Here is a 5905-nt window from a genome sequence, read left to right as displayed (position 1 = left end):
CGTCAAGCTTCATCATTGCCTTAAGACGCTTTATTGCCATCCGTGGTCCTATCAAGCACATACGCTCAGACAGAGGTACCAACTTCGTCGGTGCAGCAGAGGAATTGGGAATACCTTCAAATCTAGACTATAAGACTCTAGAGAGGTTCCTCAGTGACCAAAGTTGCACATGGTCATTCAACCCACCTCATTCTTCACATATGGGAGGATCTTGGGAACGAATGATTGGTCTAGTACGGAGAATTCTTGACTCCACTCTTCTTCAAGAAGGAGCAGCGAGGCTCACCCATGAAAGCCTCATCACCTTCATGGCAGAAGCTGCAGCTATAATTAATGCAAGACCCCTGGTTCCAGTTCCTAACGACCCTGAGGAGCCCTTGCTATTGACTCCAGCTACTCTACTTACCCAGAAAACGGGACTGTCCAGTGCCCCTCCAGGAGGATTCGACGCTAAGGACCTCTACAAGCGCCAATGGAGACAGGTACAAAGTCTTGCAAATACTTTCTGGGATAGGTGGCGCAAACAATATTTGTCTACCCTGCAGACACGTACGAAGTGGCAATCTACTAAACCTAATCTGAACGTAGGTGACCTTGTTCTTGTGAAGGACTGTCAAATTCATCGGAACCAGTGGCCACTTGGTCTAGTTACCGCAACGTTCCCCAGCAAGGACGGCAACGTCCGCAAAGTTGAACTAAGGATGACCAAAGGGAATGAACCTAAGACATTTTCCAGACCAGTATCTGAACTGGTCCTATTGTTGCCTTCGGAAGAAAGGAGTAGTGACATCCGTTGATGTCAGACGGGGAGTGTTCTGTCTCCGCCATCTAATTTGTTACCTCCGATTATCTGTTTGCATAATTTGCAGTTTCTCATCCAGTATTCAGGACTTGATATATTCATACCTTTATTTGTAGTGCTTTGGCTCCCTCTAGCGGTCAGAGATATGTTGACAGTTCTATTTTTCTGTTTTGCATTATTCATGTCTGATTCTCCTCCCTTGCAATGCATTATGGTAGCTCGGCCTACATTTCCCTCCAGTTTCCTTTCACTTTCTTCAGTCTTCTTTTCAGGAAAGACGCTTACACTTCATGCCCCTTGCGATTGCATTGCCGGTATGTCTTTATCCTCTCTGTAGATATTTCTGCTCTATATTAGCCTAGCTTAACCAGTTGCACTCCTAGTTCAGTTACTAGCCTTCTAAATGTCATGCATAACGTTTATCATGTGTAGTATGTATTTGTTCTATACCATGTACTGATTCCATGTATATCATTGTTCACAGTTTCACCGCATCAATATACCACTACGTTTAATAAAGCACAGACTCAACCACAGTCTCCTTATTGGACCCGGTATAGCGGTTTAGCTGACTGGATAGCTACATGAGCCTGCCTCATTTAGTGAGGACAGAACAGTCACCATGTGACAAATGGGCCTGTGTAACTTCAAATGCCAGGGCTGAATTTTAGCCCCAGTCCAGCCCTGCATGAAGGTATTCTGAGAAAAACAATACAGTAACTTGATGTTTGCCACTGAAACTTCAGCGTACCTTTTCCCCATTTCCCACTGTTATCTCTATCATAGTCAGTCTTATCCAAGTAGCTGCAATATGCCAACCTGCTTGCAAAGTACAGTAACTAGAAGACATGTGGGACACGTTAAATCCATCGCAGGGGTGTTTTGTATAATCATTTTCTGAGACCCATACCTTTTTTTATTTCTCCATAGACAGAACTGTATGAGGCTGTGTCCCTGTCTTCAGTCTTCTATCAGGTAGTTTGCTGTGTAGGACATATACTATTTGAGGGCACTGCCTGCATAACACTCAATGGAACTTGGGACAGGAGTTGACATTATGATACCACATTGGGTCGAGATATATGTGGTCTGCTTTCTGTAATTGGCACCAACCAATAATTCCTGGTTCGACGTGTAGCGTATTGAGAGTAGTAATGATCACTCCCATTATTGTAACTGTTGTAGTGCAGCGATATAATTCCTGGTTCAACGTGTAGAGTATAGAGAGTAGTGATGATCACTCCAATTATTGTATCTGTTGCAGTGCAGCGATAGCACAGTTACGCAGTGATGAGGCAGTGACCCAGCACAGTTCAAACAAAAAGTATCTTTAATGCATTTACTTCACAGCATTAAATGTCCAACTCACAAAAACACATCATTACCGTATATACTTGAGTGTAAGCCGAGACTTTCAGCCCACTTTTTTGGGCTGAAAGTAACCCTCTCGTCTTATACTCGAGTCATACCCACGTGTCGGCAGGGAAGGGGGAGCGGAGCTGCGTAATAATACTCACCTGCTCCTTGTGCGGTCCTTGCACGTCCCTGGTTCCCCGGCGCCGGCAGCTTCTTCCTGTAGTGAGCGGTCACATGGTACCGCTCATTACAGTAATGAATATGGGCCTGACTCGACTCCCATAAGGGTGGAGCCGCATATTCATTACTGTAATGAGCGGTACCATGTGACCACTCACTACAGGAAGAAGCTGCCGGCGACGGGGAACAGACGTGCAGGGACAGCGCCAGGAGCAGGTGAGTATAACGCAGTGCACGATATTCACCTGCTCCCCATTCCACCGTCGGTGCCGCTGCGTCTTCCACGTCCTCTGCAGTGACGCTCCGGTCAGAAGGCGTGATGACGCGATAAGTGCGCGCCGCCCTCTGCCTGAACAGTCAGTGCGGAGGACGGGAAGACAAGGCGGCGGCCGGTGGTGGAACGGGGAGCAGGTGAATATCGCAAGTGCCGGAGGCCTGAGAGGTGAGTATGTGATTTTTTAATCGCAGCAAAAGCATATGGGGCAAATGTCTGTATGGAGCATCTTATGGGGCTATGTGCAGCGTTATATGGGGACAATTATCTGTATGGAGCATCTTATAGGGCCATGTGCATCATTATATGGGGCAATTATCTGTATGGAGCATCTTATGGGGCCATGTGCAGCATTATACGGGGCAATTATCTGTATGGAGCATCTTATGGGGCCATGGGCAGCATTATATGGGGCAATTATCTGTATGGAGCATCTTATGGGGCCATGTGCAGCATTATATGGGGCAAATATCTGTATGGGGCCATGTGCAGCATTATATGGGGCAAATATCTGTATGGGGCCATGTGCAACATTATATGGGGGAAAATACCTGTATGGAGCATCTTATGGGGCTATGTGCAGCATTATATGGGGCAAATATCTCCATGGAGCATCTTTAGGCTACGTTCACATTAGCGTCTTTGGGTGCAGCGTCGTCGACGCAACCCAAAACGCATGTCAAACCGATAGCCGCATGTCAAATGCGCCTTTTTACTCAAAAGGCGCATGCGTCGTACAACGCGGGTCAACGCAGGCACCTGCGCCCTATGCTTTTTACATAGACAGTAATGTGTTTTTTTGGCGCATTTATGACGCAAGTGCGTTGCATGCGTTGTTTACGGGAAATTTGACGCAGGAAAAATGCAACATGTAGCGTCGGCTGCGCCCTGTCAGGTGCGCCCAAGTGACGCATGCGTCGTACAACGCTTGACAACGCATACCGGCGCATGTCCATGCGCCCCCCATGTTAAAGATAGGGGCGCATGACGCATGCGTTGGTATCCGTCGACGATGCTGCGCCCAAAGACGCTAATGTGAACGTAGCCTTATGGGGCCATGTGCAGCATCATATGGGGAAAAATAACTGTATGGAGCATCTTATGGGGCCATAATCCACATTTGTGGAGCATTATACGGGGCAAATGTGTCTATGGAGCATCCTATGGGGTCATAATCAACATTTGTGCAGCATTATATGGGGCATATTTTAATATGGAGCATCTTATGGAGCCCATCATAAACTGTATGGAGCCTTGTATGAGGCGTATTTTGTATGGAGCATCTTATGGGGCCATCATAACCTGTATGGAGCATTATATGCGGCGTATTTTGTATGGGGCATCTTATGGGGCCATCATGAACTGTATGGAACATTATATGGGGCTGCTGATTCAATATGGATATTCAAAATCACTACTACTGATGTCTCAATTAATTTTTACTTTTATTGTTATCTATTTTTATTTTTGAAATTTACCAGAAGCTGCTGCATTTTCCACCCTAGGCTTATACTCGAGTCATTAAGTTTTCCCAGTTTTTTGTGGCAAAATTACGGGGGTTGGCTTATACTCGGGTCAGCTTATACTCGAGTATATACGGTAATTTTCAAATCACAGGTCTAAATAGTAAACGATATCCTCTGGATCGCAGCCGGGAACCATATCCTCCAGATTACAGTCCCTAAATACGCCGGTCCACCTCTGACCGGTTGCCGTGGGTGACTGCACCGCTGTATACGCTGCGGGGGCCAGGAGTTTTATCTGCTGGACGCTGTGTTACTCTCAAAGAGATCTGAGCTTTTGCAAAGCCATCTGCTTTGCTTGCTGCAAACTCCACTCTGATACTGACACACCCAAACCCTTTACTGCAGATTTTAAACTAGAATCTGTGGCCTTCAGCCACATGAAAACCTGGACCGGGAGTGAAAGGGACTGCACGACTACCATCCTGCAGTCTGTTTCAAAACTCCAAAAGCCAGAGCAGGTTTTCCCTAAATCTGTCTTGGACACTAGCATGTCCAAGACCTATACTTGTTTTTATTCTGCATTGCAATCACAGCTATGCCTGTGACTGCAATGCACTCTCAAACTGGAATCTGTGGCCTTAGGCCACCTGTAAGACCCGACCTGGAGGAAACGGACCGGCCCCACTTCCTTCCTGCAGTCCGTTTCCAAAATAAAAGCCTATACTGGCTTTTCCTGAACAATCTCAGGCCAAATAGCTTGACCTGGTCCATGCTTACTTTTATTTTGTCCTGTGACTCACAGGCGTACTGCTGTGACCACAAGGCACTCCTGCAGGTCTAATAGGGCTCTGTCCGCATCCTGGATGGAACACACAGTGATCCCTATATGTGACACCGGTCACTGCCTCACACTGTATAAAAAGAAAGTGAATACAAAAACTCCCATGACACTTTTATTTATTTTTTTAATCTTTTTATTGGAATAGCAATAAGCTACACTGTAATAAAAATATTACCGGCCCTTTAAGAAATTAAACCATGATCACAATGACTCTCAGGTCAGTCACTATACAGACCACAGAACTAGCTGTGGGCATTGAGGACTGGCTGAGAGCCACTGGACAGAAAGATCCAGATGAAGGCGAACAAACCCCCCGGAGAGTTCTGCCTCGGGGGGGAAAAAATTCCTTCCTGACCCCAATTGTGGATATCGGATATTTCCCTGGATCACATCTGTCCTGCTGCATATTGCTGTATATCTGCATGTATTATAAGATCAGGAGAGTCGATTTGGATTGAAAAGATAAATACACCCTGCTCCTAGGAGCTTACAATCTAATAAACAATATACACCGTGCTCCTAGGAGCTTACAATCTAATATACAATAACCAGCCTGCTCCTAGGAACTTACAATCTAATATACAATATACACCCTGCTCCTAGGAGCTTTAAATCTAATATACAATATACAGTATTTTTCGGACTATAAGACACACTTTTTTCCTCCCAAAATGTGGAGGAAAATGGGGGGTGCGTGTTATAGTCTGTATATATTGGCTCTGGCTGTGGTGGGGAGGTGGGGGAGAGGTATCGGAGGAGCAGCGGGTCACAGAGGCAGGAGCCGGCGGCTCGGCTAACTCCTGTGCCCGTCGCTAAACAGAAATTAATATGCAGTGCATTCCACGCCATGGGCGTGGACGGCAATGAATATTCATTTCTTCCTGGCATCCTGGTATAATTGATTGGCCCCATCCCTTTGCTGGTATGATTGGCCCGATCCCCTTGCTGGTATGATTGGCCCCATCCCCTTGCTGGTATGATTGGCC

The sequence above is a fragment of the Ranitomeya variabilis genome, chromosome 3 (genome assembly GCF_051348905.1).
Source record: "Ranitomeya variabilis isolate aRanVar5 chromosome 3, aRanVar5.hap1, whole genome shotgun sequence".
In the NCBI taxonomy this organism is placed as follows: domain Eukaryota; kingdom Metazoa; phylum Chordata; class Amphibia; order Anura; family Dendrobatidae; genus Ranitomeya; species Ranitomeya variabilis.
This window is presented reverse-complemented; position numbering follows the sequence as displayed.